General features: G+C 39.3%; 1 long non-coding RNA gene across 2 annotated transcripts in view; it reads right to left on the bottom strand.

Annotated features, from left to right (window-relative positions):
- LOC137768073 (uncharacterized) overlaps positions 1–15,552 on the bottom strand; it is a 103,851-nt gene that overhangs the window by 44,281 nt on the left and 44,018 nt on the right. The window contains exon 7 of one of the 2 annotated variants that reach the window (XR_011074706.1): positions 2,288–2,613. The exons of the other annotated variant lie outside the window; for it this stretch is intronic. This is a non-coding gene — a long non-coding RNA (uncharacterized lncRNA). Of the gene's footprint in view, positions 1–2,287; positions 2,614–15,552 lie in introns of those variants that run through there. 2 annotated transcript variants of the gene reach the window in all.

The following is a 15,552-nucleotide window of genomic DNA, read 5'->3' as shown; positions in this document are numbered from 1 at the left end:
AATAAATGCTTGAGAGGGTGTGGAGAAAAGGGAACCCTCTTGCACTGTTGGTGGGAATGTAAATTGAAACAGCCACTATGGAGAACAGTATGGAGGTTCCTTAAAAAACTAAAAATAGAACTACCATACGACCCAGCAATCCCACTACTGGGCATACACCCTGAGAAAACCATAATTCAACAAGAGTCATGTACCACAATGTTCATTGCAGCTCTATTTACAATAGCCAGGACATGGAAGCAACCTAAGTATCTGTCGACAGATGAATGGATAAAGAAGATGTGGCACATATATACAATGGAGTATTACTCAGCCATAAAAAGAAACTAAATTGAGTTGTTTGTAATGAGGTGGATGGACCTAGAGTCTGTCATACAGAGTGAAGTAAGTCAGAAAGAGAAAAACAAACACCATATTCTAACACATATATATGGAATCTAAAAAAAAAAAAAAAGGTTCTGATAAACCTAGGGGCAGGATGGGACTAAAGATGCAGACATAGAGAATGGACTTGAGGACACGGGGAGGGGGAAGGGTAAGCTGGGACGAAGTGAGAGAGTAGCACTGACATATATACACTACCAAATGTAAAATAGATAGCTAGTGGGAAGCAGCTGCATAGCACAGGGAGATCAGCTTGGTGCTTTGTGACCAGCTAGAGGGGTGGGATAGGGAGGGTGGGAGGGAGACACAAGAGGGAGGGGATATGGGGATATATGTATACGTATAGCTGGTTCACTTTGTTATACAGCAGCAACTAGCACACCATTGCAAAGCAATTATATGCCAATAAAGATGTTAAAAAAAAAGTGAATGTTTCTTTATAACCTCTAAATTATGCAAAGCTTTATCAAACCATATTTACAGCAATATGATACTTTTAACTGTGTAATATATGACTTGCCCTGGGTTGTCACAGATTTATGACACCAACCATGCAGTGCTGTGAAAGCTTATGTGAAGATGGTACCGTATACTTAGAATAAGTAAGCCAGATATTTTGTCTCAAGGATTAATTTCTTTCTAAGTTCTACCAGATTTGCATGAATATGCTTAAATTAAACTGTTTTTCTGTGATGTTAGTTTGCAGTATTCCATAAAGCTCAAAAATAGAGGCCATACCTATTACAGACAGCCTATTTTAGCATGTTACCATAAGACATACTGTTATTTAATAATTTCTTGAATATATTTTCATAATATAGTACAATATTTTTAAAAGAGGGGAAAGCACACCTTTAGAACATTAGCGTTTTACTTCTTGGTTAGTTCAAACTATTTCATCAGCTGAATTTCTTGAGATATGTAAAGCAAGTTTACCCTTTAGATTGGCTATGGTCAGGATCTTGCTGGACTTGTGGTGAAATGAACATTCCAAAGTAATTCATTATGAAAATGAAGAAAGCAAGTATATAGCAAATACATTTCAGATTTTTAAAGAACGGAATTTTGTTATTTTTAGGCAGTATACCATTATACTGAGTTTTACTATTATGCAGATGAGGCTTTGAAACATTATTATTACTATTTTTTTTTTTTACTGAACATTGCCAGAGATGGTCTTTTTGCCATAAAATGGCGATTTACAGGCTGCTAGCTACTCCATCCTCCTGAAATATCCCATGAGGATGAACTACACACTGCTATCATTCACTGCAATACTGTGTGCAGCAAATAAAGGCACACGTTCTGCCTTACACAGCTACTGGGCTTCCATTATTATGACGGCACAGGAGAGTTATCAAGAAAAATGAAGAAGCACAAAGACAGCACTTGCAAAACAGAACCAAGACAACTGCCCCCTTATGTGCATTCGGTGCTGCTGTGAAAGCAGCTGTGATAGGCTAGGTGGGCGTGGTCCCACCAGCAGTGAGGAGGCCTGTCCCACCCATGACAACTCAGGCCATTAATGCAAACAGACAAACACACTACTTTAGAAGAAAATGTAAAGCCCTCAAATCCAGGATAATAAAGTAAAAAATAACAACAACAAAACTGGCCATAGCAGCAAGTTTCAACAGATCCACAAAACCAAAGGCCATTGATATGTCCAACTTCCTCTGTCCACTTTTTTCTTAATGCTCGCTGTTCATGAGCTTGGATTGACAAGAGGACAAACAGAACCTAATCTACCTCTTCTAGTGAATTTTCAGCCCTGACAGGATTCCCAGGACAACACCTCCAGTGCTTGAAACGAGAGCAAGCATTTTGGAAGAGTGACTCCATCTCTATTGGTATCTGGAAACACTATAACAAAGTTTAACATTTAAAACGCACTAATACACACTCACACCCAAATTCATACAGAGAAGACAAAACTGAACTAGAACAGGTAGTCAGTCCATAAGTACTTGTTAGCAGACTGCCAAAAAAAAATCACAAAGAAGAAAAAAATTTTTTACTGCTTGAGTTGGGGAAGTTTCCTTATCGTTTTCAATGTACGGATTCATGAAAGAGGTCATATTTCCATCATGTGACTGAACCTCACGTGAGACGTCTCAGGAGTTCTTTTCTTCCATATCCACGTTTGTACTATCAGGTCGTTCACTTGGAAGATCACGAAATTTCACAGGAACATGCAGAGATTCACTCAGAGGAACATTTATAGTGTCTCTGCAGTACAAACAGGAAGATAACTTCAGTATCTGCCAAAAACCAAAAACAAAAACAAGGCAGCTTGCCTTCCACAAAATTCTCTTGGACACTGTGTCTCTGTGGCTTCCAAAGAAGAAAGCCCAAAAGGCAAAAACAAATGGTTTCTCCAAAGGGGCTGAAGAATGTTTGGTTACATTGAGAGAGGACAGAGGAAGTCCATGCTGAGAAGCCTACCCATGTCATGCCAACGTGTGGGAGAACCACACTCCAAGGGCCCTTCACAGCCAGACTTAGCTGACGTGAGGCTCCAGCAAGCTGAAACACCCCTTAAAACTGTTGGCTTTTGTGTGGCAGAAGAATCAGGGCCCAGCTCAGTGGCTGCATTCAAGGCCACGGCCGTATAAACACGTTCCCCAGGCCAAGTGCATCAGGACCATCCACGCCCACCTCTGCTCCCATCCATTTCCATATCTGGATCCTGGGTGCATTAGTCTGCTGGGCTGCCATAACCAAGGACCACAGACTGGGTGGTTTACATAACACATATATTGTGCCACAGTTCTGGAAGCTAGAAGTCTGAGATCATGGTCCTGACAGGGTTGGTTTCTTCTGAGGCCTCTCCCCTTGGCTTGGAGAGGGTTGTCTTCTCCCTGTGTCTTCACGTGGTCTTGTGTGTGTCTGTGTCCTAATTTCTTATAAGGACACTGGTCACCTTGGACTAGAACTATCCCAGTAGCCTCATTTTAACTTAATTATTACTTTAAAGGCCGTGTCTCCAAATACAGTCATTTCTGAGGTACTGGGAGATAGGACTTCAACATACGAATTTTGGGAGGGGGATACAACTCAGCCCATAACTTTGGGGTAATAGACTTTAACTCTCCATCTCTTCCACCTGTCTTTTTCTTTAACAATCTTTTTTTTTTTAAGTGAAAATAATTTTTCACTTTTATGTATCCTCTATTGACTTTTTACTCTACAAGATGAAAATGGAATTCTCTTATACTCTCTTCACACACTTTTACCCTCCCCCAATCTCCTGATAAATTATAGCACAATTTTTAAAAATTAGTATTCAGCATTTCTACTATATGATTGCCAGTATCCTTCACAACTGAGACTAGTAGAACAATATGGTCATTTCTTCTCTTGTACTTAAAAAAAATTTCCTAGAGTTAATAAATGCTTCTTCTTCTTTTTGCAATTTCAGGGGTTTTCCTTGGAGCCCTCTACCTCCTGTTCCCATCCACACTGGTGGCTCTCACACCTGCTACACAGTACTCTCCCTGGGGACTCCTCTTACCCGCTGCCCTATGTTACAGCCTCTGCTTCCTGGAGCCGATGTCTTAACTCTTTCTTGGTTTCCTCCCCTGGCCCTTTGTTAGCATCCCCTCAGCAACACTGGGGTTTGAATTTCTCTTCTCTGTTGAAGCAATTTCCCCTCACCCAAACGACTGACTACCCCTCAGCTCCCAAAACTTGGTTGATCTTATTTTTCTACTATTCCCCTACCCTTCCATTTTTTTTGCTCTTTGGGTTTACCCTTTAAAAATTCTTTCCTGTCATTTAAAAGGGTTTCCAAAAAAGAAGAGATAAATATATATGTTTGATTTGCCTTGGTTAACTTACACTCTACCTCCTTAACTCTCAAATTTGAGACTTGGTTCATAATTCAGCTCCTTTAGGAGATTTTCCCATTCACCTAACCAGTCTGTTTCCTCTGCATCTCTTTGTGATCTGCGTGTTCAATCTGCTGGTGAGTTTCCCTGGCTCTGCACAATGGATATGTGCCTACAAAGCTACCTAGATTTCCATTTCTTTTTTTTTTTTTTTTTTAAGTAAACGTTTGATTTTAGAGCAGTTTTAGATTTACAGAAAAATTGCAAAGGTAGTACAGGGAGTTCCTATATACCCCATACCCAGTTTCCTTTAATTAACATCTAACATCTTATAGAATGGCACATTTGTTACAATTAATCATTATTACACTGTTAGTAAGCAAAGTCCATACTTTGATCCTATTTCCTTAGTTTTACCTAATATCCCATCCCGGATACCATGTTACATTTAGTTGTCATGTCTTCTTAGGCTCCTCTTAGCTGTGACAGTTGACCCCCACTTTTTAAAAAAATTTTATTCATTCATTCATTCATTCATTCATTTATGGCTGTGTTGGGTCCCCGTTGCTGCGCGCGGGCTTTCTTTAGTTGAGGCGAGCGGAGGCTACTCTTTCGTTGCGGTGCACAGCCTTCCCATTGCAGTGGCCTCTCATTGCGGAGCACGAGCTCTAGGCGCAAGGGCTTCAGCAGTTTTGGTATGCAGGCTCAGTAGTTGTGGCTCACGGGCTCTAGAGCACAGGCTCAGCAGTTGTGGCGCATGGGCCTAGTTGCTCCACAGCATGTGGAATCCTCCTGGACCAGGGCTCGAACCCGTGTCCCCTGCATTGGCTGGTGGATTCTCAATCACTGCGCCACCAAGGAAGTCCCAACCCCCATTTTTTACGAAGTAAATCCAGATACTTTTGGCAATAGAAAGATGCATTGTATAGGTACATTGACGTGTTTCATTGTTACAAAGTTCACAGCCAGAGATAGAAATAGTGCTAAAGGGAAGGGATATCTTCAAGTATGCACTCAATAGTCCCAGGAGCAAAAGGAGGGGAGAATAGGATTTATATTCAGATTAGAGAAAGAGAGAAGGGAGCCCCTCATTGGGTGGAAGAACCCTTGCTGGCCAACTTGAAGAGGTTCCCTCTGGCCAAAGATAAGCAATTTGAGCTTCAGCAAGAATAATAATTCCAATAGACTGAAACTCATCTAACATACTTTAATATGTGAGTTCATAATATTTTTTAAAGTAGGTGGTCACCTGGAGAGTATGATAGAGAAGTAATTCATTATCTTTAAAAGTGCTAAATAAAGGAAAGAATGAAACATTTATCTTGCCTTCCCTGTATGAAGGGTACCACCAGGTAACCAAATTGTAGATGAGGGAAAGCATCTCTTCCTACAGTAGTTCAACAATTAAATAAATAAGAAATTTTAGAATTAGACTGTCACCATTTCTTTCAGCCCCTAATGAATTAATGGATCCAGACACTGATCATGAACATCAACAGTGGCCAACAGCATGAAGGGAGGGAGGGAGGGAGGGGGAGAAAGAAAGACAGAGAAGGAGAAGGAGGAGGAGGAGAAAAGGGGGGAGGTGGAGGGGGAAAGGGAGGAGGGCAGAGGAAGGGAGAGAAAACCAGACATTATGTACTTTCTGATGAAAGAACACACCACCACCTATAGTCTTGCCAAATGGATTGGAAATGAGACTGATGAAACAAACCTCTGATTTCAGCTGCCAACTTTCAGGAAATACTGAGCACAGAGGAACATGTTGAACTGCACCCTGAGTACGCAATCAGCAAAATCCAGACGGTGAGAAACTCTGCAGATTACATGGCCCTCGATCTTAGAGGAATGGGACTATGAATCTGATGGGACTTAAAAGACATAACCAATGTTTTCAACAAATGGCAAGATGAAACTATAAAGACTAGGAGTGCACAATCAGGCAAGAGAACTATAAAGAAATGATAACTTTAAAAGTCAGGAGAGTGTTTACTTTTAAGGTATGGGAAGGAGTTGAGAGGATGTGGAGAGGCTTCTGGGGGGACTGGCAAAGCTCTATTTCATGACGTGAGCAGTGATTAAGAAATGCTCACCTAGGAGGGCTCATGCCAAGGAGTACCTCCCAGAACTTCTGCTACCAGTGTCCTTGTCCCAACGGTGAGTCACAGCCACCCCCTGCCTCTGCAGGAGACCCTCCAACACTAGCAGGTTTACTACTTTTCTTCTTCTGTGTCCAGTACTGTATATTAAATCTATCAAATAACTTATTGAGCAGAAGCAAAAAGAACTACAATCCTGCAGCCCATGGAACAAAAACCACATTCACAGAAAGACAGACAAGATGAAAAGGCAGAGGGCTATGTACCAGATGAAGGAACAAGATAAAACCACAGAATAACAACTAAATGAAGTGGAGATAGGCAACCTTCCAAAAAAGAATTCAGAATAATGATAGTGCAGATGATCCAGGACCTTGGAAAAAGAATGGAGGCAAAGATTGAGAAGATGCAAGAAATGTTTAACAAAGACCTAGAAGAATTAAAGAACAAACAAACAGAGATGAACAATACAATAACTGAAATGAAAACTACACTAGAAGGAATAAATAGCAGAATAACTGACGCAGAAGAATGGATAAGTGACCTGGAAGGCAGAATGGTGGAATTCACAGCTATGGAACAGAATAAAGAAAAAAGATTGAAAAGAAATGAAGACAGCCTAAGAGACCTCTGGGACAACATTAAACGCAACAACATTCGCATTATAGGGGTCCCAGAAGGAGAAGAGAGAGAGAAAGGACCCGAGAAAATATTTGAAGAGATTATAGTCGAAAACTTCCCTAACATGGGAAAGGAAATAGCCACCCAAGTCCAGGAAGAGCAGAGAGTACCATATAGGAGAAACCCAAGGAGAAACACGCCAAGACACATAGTAATCAAATTGGAAAAAATTAAAGACAAACAAAAACTATTGAAAGCAGCAAGGGAAAAACGACAAATAACATACAAGGGAACTCCCATAAGGTTAACAGCTGATTTCTCAGCAGAAACTCTACAAGCCAGAAGGGAGTGGCATGAAATATTTACAGTGAAGAAAGGGAAGAACCTACAACCAAGATTACTCTACCCGGCAAGGATCTCATTCAGATTCGATGGAGAAATCAAAAGCTTTACAGACAAGCAAAAGCTAAGAGAATTCAGCACCACCAAACCAGCTCTACAACAAATGCTAAAGGAACTTCTCTAAGTGGGAAACACAAGAGAAGAAAAGGACCTACAAAAACAAACCCAAAACAATTAAGAAAATGGAAACAGGAACATACATAGCCATAATTACCTTAAACGTGAATGGATTAAATGCTCCAACAAAAAGACACAGGCTCGTTGAATGGATACAAAAATAAGACCCATATATATGCTGTCTACAAGAGACCCACTTCAGACCTAGGGACACATTCAGACTGAAAGTGAAGGGATGGAAAAAGATATTCCATGCAAATGGAAATCAAAAGAAAGTTGGAGTAGCAATACTCATATCAGACAAAATAGACTTTAAAATAAAGAATGTTATAAGAGACAAGGAGGGACACTACATAATGATCAGGGGATCAATCCAAGAAGAAGATATAACAATTATAAATATATATGCACCCAACATAGGAGCACCTCAATACATAAGGCAACTGCTAACAGCTATCACAGAGGAAATCAACAGTAACACAATAACTGTGGGGGACTTTAACACCTCACTTACACCAATGGACAGATCATCCAAAATGAAAAAATAAGGAAACAGAAGCTTTAAATGACACAATAGACCAGATAGACTTAATTGATATTTATAGGACATTCCATCTAAAAACAGCAGATTATACTTTCTTCTCAAGTGCGCATGGAACATTCTCCAGGATAGATCACATCTTGGGTCACAAATCAAGCCTCAGTAAATTTAAGAAAATTGAAATCATATCAAGCATCTTTTCTGACCACAACACTATGAGATTAGAAATGAATTACAGGGGGAAAAAACGTAAAAAACACAAACACATGGAGGCTAAACAATACATTACTAAATAACCAAGAGATCACTGAAGAAATCAAAGAGGAAATCAAAAAATACCTAGAGACAAATGACAATGAAAACACGACAATCCAAAACCTATGGGATGCAGCAAAAGCAGTTCTAAGAGGGAAGTTTATAGCTATACAAGCCTACCTCAAGAAACAAGAAAAATCTCAAATAAACAATCTAACCTTACAGCTGAAGGAAGTAGAGAAAGGAGAACAAACAAAACCCAAAGTTAGCAGAAGGAAAGAAATCATAAAGATCAGAGCAGAAATAAATGAAATAGAAACAAAGAAAACAGTAGCAAAGATCAATAAAACTAAAAGTTGGTTCTTTGAGAAGATAAACAAAATTGATAAACCATTAGCCAGACTCATCAAGAAAAAGAGGGAGAGGACTCAAAACAATAAAATTAGAAATGGAAAAGGGAAAGTTGCAACAGACACCACAGAAACACAAAGCATCCTAAGAGACTACTACAAGCAACTCTATGCCAATAAAATGGACAACCTGGAAGAAATGGACACATTCTTAGAAAGGTATAACCTTCCAAGACTGAACCAGGAAGAAATAGAAAATATGAACAGACCAATCACAAGGAATGAAATTGAAACTGTGATTAAAAATCTTCCAACAAACAAAAGTCCAGGACCAGATGGCTTCACAGGTAAATTCTATCAATCATTTACAGAAGAGCTAACACCCATCCTTCTCAAACTCTTCCAAAAAATTGCAGAGGAAGGAACACTCCCAAGCTCATTCTACGAGGCCACCATCACCCTGATACCAAAACCAGACAAGGATACTACAAAAAAAGAAAATTACAGACCAATATCACTGATGAATATAGATGCAAAAATCCTCAACAAAATACTAGCAAACAGAATCCAACAGCACATTAAAAGGACCATACACCATGATCAAGTGGGATTTATCCCAGGGATGCAAGGATTCTTCAATATATGCAAATCAATCAATGTGATACACCATATTAACAAACTGAAGAAGAAAAATCATATGGTCATCTCAATAGATGCAGAAAAAGCTTTTGACAAAATTCAACACCCATTTATGATAAAAACTCTCCAGAAAGTGGGCATAGAGGGAACCTACCTCAACATAATAAAGGCCATATATGACAAACCCACAGCCAACATCATTCTCAATGGTGAAAAACTGAAAGCATTTCCTCTAAGATCAGGAACGAGACAAGGATGTCCACTCTCGCCACTATTATTCAACATAGTTTTGGAAGTACTAGCCACGGCAATCAGAGAAGAAAAAGAAATAAAAGGAATACAAATTGGAAAAGAAGAAGTAAAACTGTCACTGTTTGCAGAAGACATGATACTATACATAGAGAATCCTAAAGATGCCACCAGAAAACTACCAGAGCTAATCAACAAATTTGGTAAAGTTGCAGGATACAAAATTAATGCACAGAAATCTCTTGCATTCCTTTATACTAATGATGAGAAATCTAAAAGAGAAATTAAGGAAACACTCCCATTTACCACTGCAACAAAATGAATAAAATACCTAGGAATAAACCTACCTAAGGAGACAAAAGACCTGTATGTAGAAAACTATAAGACACTGATGAAAGAAATGAAAGATGATACCAACAGATGGAGAGATATACCATGTTCTTGGATTGGAAGAATGAATATTGTGAAAATGACTATACTACCCATAGCAATCTACAGATTCAATGCAATCCCTATCAAATTACCAAAGACATTTTTTACAGAACTAGAACAAGAAGTCTTAAAATTTGTATGAAGACACAAAAGACCTTGAATAGCCAAAGCAGTCTTGAGGGAAAAAAACAGAGCTGGAGGAATCAGACTCCCTGACTTCAGACTACACTATAAAGCTACAGTAATCAAGACAATATGGTACTAGAACTTCTGCTGCCAGTGTCCTTGTCCTCACGATGAGACACAGCCACCCCCCGCCTCTGCAGGAGACCGTCCAACACTAGCAGGTCCTCATAGTGTGGGAACAAGGCTGGCGCCTGGCAATTTCTGGAAACCGTTCATGACAGCACACACTCCCCAGTGGACACGTCTCCTCCTCTGACCCATAGTCGCACTGGAGAAGCAACTCCTCGCCAGAGTTGAGGCACTTCATCTCTCATTGCTGATCCCGTCTTCACAGCATCGTGCTGATGACCATTCATGGCTTAAAGCCGTGTGGATGACGGGCTCTTGGTGCTCCAGCCAGGCGTCAGGGCTGTGCCTCTGAGGTGGGAGAGCCAAGTTCAGGACACTGGTCCACAAGAGACCTCCCAGCTCTACGTAATATAAAACGGTGAAAATCTCCCAGAGATCTCCATCTCAACACCAAGACCCAACTCAACTCAACGACCAGCAAGCTACAGTGCTGGACACCCTATGCCAAACAACTAGCAAGACAGGAAAACAACCCCATCCATTAGCAGAGAGGCTGCCTAAACCCATAATAAGGCCACAGACACCCCCAAAACACACCACCAGACATGGACCTGCCCACCAGAAAGACAAGATCCAGCCTCATCCACCAGAACACAGGCACTAGTCCCCTCCACCAGGAAGCCTACACAACCCACTAAACCAACCTTAGCCACTGGGGATAGACACCAAAAACAACAGGAACTACGAACCTGCAGCCTGCGAAAAGGAGACCCCAAACGCAGAAAGTTAAGCAAAATGAGAAGACAGAGAAACACACAAGAGATGAGGGAGCAAGGCAAAAACCCACCAGACCTAACAAATGAAGAGGAAATAGGCAGTCTACCTGAAAAATAATTCCGAATAATGACAGTAAAGTTGATCCAAAATCTTGGAAATAGAATGGAGAAAATAAAAGAAACGTTTAACAAGGACCTAGAAGAACTAAAGAGCAAACAAACAGAGATGAACAACACAATAAATGAAATTAAAAATTCTCTAGAAGGGATCAATAGCAGAATAACTGAGGCAGAAGAACAGATAAGTGACCTGGAAGATAAAATAGTAGAAATAACTACTGCAGAGCAGAATAAAGAAGAAAGAATGAAAAGAACTGAGGACAGTCTCAGAGACCTCTGGGACAACATTAAATGCACCAACATTCGAATTATAGGTGTCCCAGAAGAATAAGAGAGAAAGAAAGGGACTGAGAAAATATTTGAAGACATTATAGCTGAAAACTTCCCTAATATGGGAAAGGAAATAGTTAATCAAGTTCAGGAAGCACAGAGAGTCCCATACAGGATAAATCCAAGGAGAAACACACCAAGACACATAATAATCAAACTATCAAAAATTAAATACAAAGAAAAAATATTAAAAGCAGCAAGGGAAAAACAACAAATAACATACAAGGGAATCCCCATAAGGTTAACAGCTGATCTTTCAGCAGAAACTCTGCAAGCCAGAAGGGAGTGGCAGGACATATTTAAAGTGATGAAGCAGGAAAACCTACAACCAAGATTACTCTACCCAGCAAGGATCTCATTCAGATTTGACAGAGAAATTAAAACCTTTACGGACAAGCAAAAGCTAAGAGAATTCAGCACCACTAAACCAGCTTTACAACAAATGCTAAAGGAACTTCTCTAGGCAGGAAACACAAGAGAAGGAAAAAACCTACAATAACAAACCCAAACCATTAAGAAAATGGTAATAGGAACATACATATCGATAATTACCTTAAAGGTAAACGGATTAAACGCTCCAACCAAAAGACACAGACTGGCTGAATGGATACAAAAACAAGACCCATATATATGCTGTCTACAAGAGACCCACTTCAGACCTAGGGACACAAACACACTGAAAGTGAGGAGATGGAAAAAGATATTCCATGCAAATGGAAATCAAAAGAAAGATGGAGTAGCAATTCTCATATCAGACAAAAGAGACTTTAAAACAAAGACTATTACAAGAGACAAAGAAGGACACTACATAATGATCAAGGGATCAATCCAAGAAGAAGATATAACAATTTTACATATGTATGCACCCAACATAGGAGCACTTCAATACATAAGGCAAATACTAACAGCCAAAAAAGAGGAAATCAACAGTAACACAATCATAGTAGGGGACTTTAACACCCCACTTTCACCAGTGGACAGATCATCCAAAATGAAAATAAATAAGGAAACACAAGCTTTAAATGATACATTAAACAAGATGGACTTAATTGATATCTACAGGACATTCCACCCAAAAACAACAGAATACACATTCTTCTCAAGTGCTCATGGAACATTCTCCAAGATAGATCATATCTTGGGTCACAAATCAAGCCTTGGTAAATTTAAGAAAATTGAAATCATATCAAGTATCTTTTCTGACCACAGTGCTATGAGACTAGATATCAATTACAGGAATAAATCTGTAAAAAATACAAACACATGGAGACTAAACAATACACTACTTAATAACCAAGAGATCACTGAAGAAATCAAAGAGGAAATCAAAAAATACCCAGAAACAAATGATAATGAAAACACGATGACCCAAAACCTATGGGATGCAGCAAAAGCAGTTCTAAGAGGGAAGTTAATAGCAATACAATCCTACCTTAAGAAACAAGAAACATCTCAAATAAACAACCTAAACTTACACGTAAAGCAATTAGAGAAAGAAGAACAGAAAAACCCCAAAGTTAGCAGAAGGAAAGAAATCATAAAGATCACAGCAGAAATAAATGAAAAAGAAATTAAGGAAACGATAGCAAAGATCAATAAAACTAAAAGCTGGTTCTTTGAGAAGATAAACAAAATTGATAAACCATTAGCCAGACTCATCAAGAAAAAAAAGGGAGAAGACTCAAATCAATAGAATTAGAAATGAAAAAGGAGAAGTAACCACTGACACTGCAGAAATACAAACGATCATGAGAGATTACTACAAGGAGACCATATGCCAATAAAATGGACAACCTGGAAGAAATGGACAAATTCTTAGAAATGCACAATCTTCCGAGACTGAACCTGGAAGAAATAGAAAATATGAACAGACCAATCACAAGCACTGAAATTGAAACTGTGATTAAAAATCTTCCAACAAACAAAAGCCCAGGACCAGATGGCTTCACAGGCGAATTCTATCAAACATTTAGAGAAGAGCTAACACCTATCCTTCTCAAACTCTTCCAAAATATAGCAGAGGGAGGAACACTCCCAATCTCATTCTACGAGGCCACCATCACCCTGATACCAAAACCAGACAAAGGTGTCACAAGGAAAGAAAACTACAGGCCAATATCACCGATGAACATAGATGCAAAAATCCTCAACAAAATACTAGCAAACAGAATCCAACAGCACATGAAAAAGATCATACACCATGATCAAGTAGTGTTTATCCCAGGAATGCAAGGATTCTTCAATATACGCAAATCAATCAATGGGATACACCATATTAACAAACTGAAGGAGAAAAACCATATGATCGGGCTTCCCTGGTGGTGCAGTGGTTGAGAATCTGCCTGCCAATGCAGGGGACACGGGTTCGAGCCCTGGTGTGGGAAGATCCCACATGCCGTGGAGCAACTAAGCCCGTGAGCCACAACTACTGAGCCTGCACATCTGGAGCCTGTGCTCTGCAATGGGAGAGGCCGCGAGAGTGAGAGGCCCGCGCACCGCAATGAAGAGCAGCCCCTGCTCACCGCAACTGGAGAAAACCCTCACACAGAAATGAAGACCCAACACAGTCAAAAATAAATAAATAAATAAATAAATTTATAAAAAAAAAAAAAGAAAGAAAAACCATATGATCATCTCAATAGATGCAGAGAAAGCTTTCAACAAAATTCAACACCAGTTTATGATAAAATCCCTCCAGAAAGTAGGCATAGAGGGAACTTTCCTCAACATAATAAAGGCCATATATGACAAACCCACAGCCAACATTGTTCTCAATGGTGAAAAACTGAAACCATTTCCACTAAGATCAGGAACAAGACAAGGTTGCCCACTCTCACAACTATTACTCAACATAGGTTTGGAATTTTTAGCCACAGCAATCAGAGAAGAAGAAGAAATAAAAGGAGTACAAGTCGGAAAAGAAGTAAAGCTCTCACTGTTTGCAGATGACGTGATACTATACATAGAGAATCCTAAAGATGCTACCAGAAAACTACTAGAGCTAATCAATGAATTTGGTAAAGTAGCAGAATACAAAATTAATGCACAGAAATCTCTTGCATTCCTATATACTAATGATGAAAAACCTGAAAGAGAAATTAAGGAAATACTTCTATTTACCATTGCAACAAAAAGAATAAAATATCTAGGAATAAACCTACCTAAGGAGACAAAACACCTGTATGCAGAAAATTATAAGACACTGATGAAAGAAATTAAAGATGATACAAACAGATGGAGAGATATACCATGTTCTTGGATTGGAAGAATCAACATTGTGAAAATGACTCTACTACCCAAAGCATTCTACAGATTCAATGCAATCCCTATCAAACTACGAATGGCATTTTTCACAGAACTAGAACAAAAAATTTCACAATTTGTATGGAAACACAAAAGACCCCGAATAGCCAAAGCAATCTTGAGAAAGAAAAATGGAGCTGGAGGAATCAGGCTCCTGGACTTCAGACTACACTACAAAGCGACAGTAATCAAGACAGTATGGTACTGGCACAAAAACAGAAATATAGATCAATGGAACAGGATAGAAAGCCCAGAGATAAACCCATGTACACATGGTAACCTTATCTTTGATCAAGGAGGCAAGAATATACAGTGGAGAAAAGACAGCCTCTTCAATAAGTGGTGCTGGGAAAACTGGACAGCTACATGTAAAAGAATGAATTTAGAACACTCCATAACACCGTACACAAAAATAAACTCAAAATGGACTAAAGACCTAAATGTAAGGCCACACACTATCAAACTCTTAGAGGAAAACATAGGCAGAACACTCTATGACATAAATCACAGCAAGATCCTTTTTGACCCACCTCCTAGAGAAATGGAAATAAAAACCAAAATAAACAAATGGGACCTAATGAAACTTCAAAGCTTTTGCACAGCAAAAGAAACCATAAACAAGACAAAAAGACAACCCTCAGAATGGGAGAAAATATTTGCAAATGGAGCAACTGACAAAGGATTAATCTCCAAATTTTATAAGCAGGTCGTGCAGCTCAATATCAAAAAAACAAACAACCCAATCCAAAAACGGGCAGAAGACCTAAATAGACATTTCTCCAAAGAAGATATTCAGATTGCCAACACACACATGAAAGAATGCTCAACATCATTAATCATTAGAGAAAT

Source organism: Eschrichtius robustus, chromosome 8 (genome assembly GCF_028021215.1).
Source record: "Eschrichtius robustus isolate mEscRob2 chromosome 8, mEscRob2.pri, whole genome shotgun sequence".
In the NCBI taxonomy this organism is placed as follows: domain Eukaryota; kingdom Metazoa; phylum Chordata; class Mammalia; order Artiodactyla; family Eschrichtiidae; genus Eschrichtius; species Eschrichtius robustus.
This window is presented reverse-complemented; position numbering and strand designations above follow the sequence as displayed.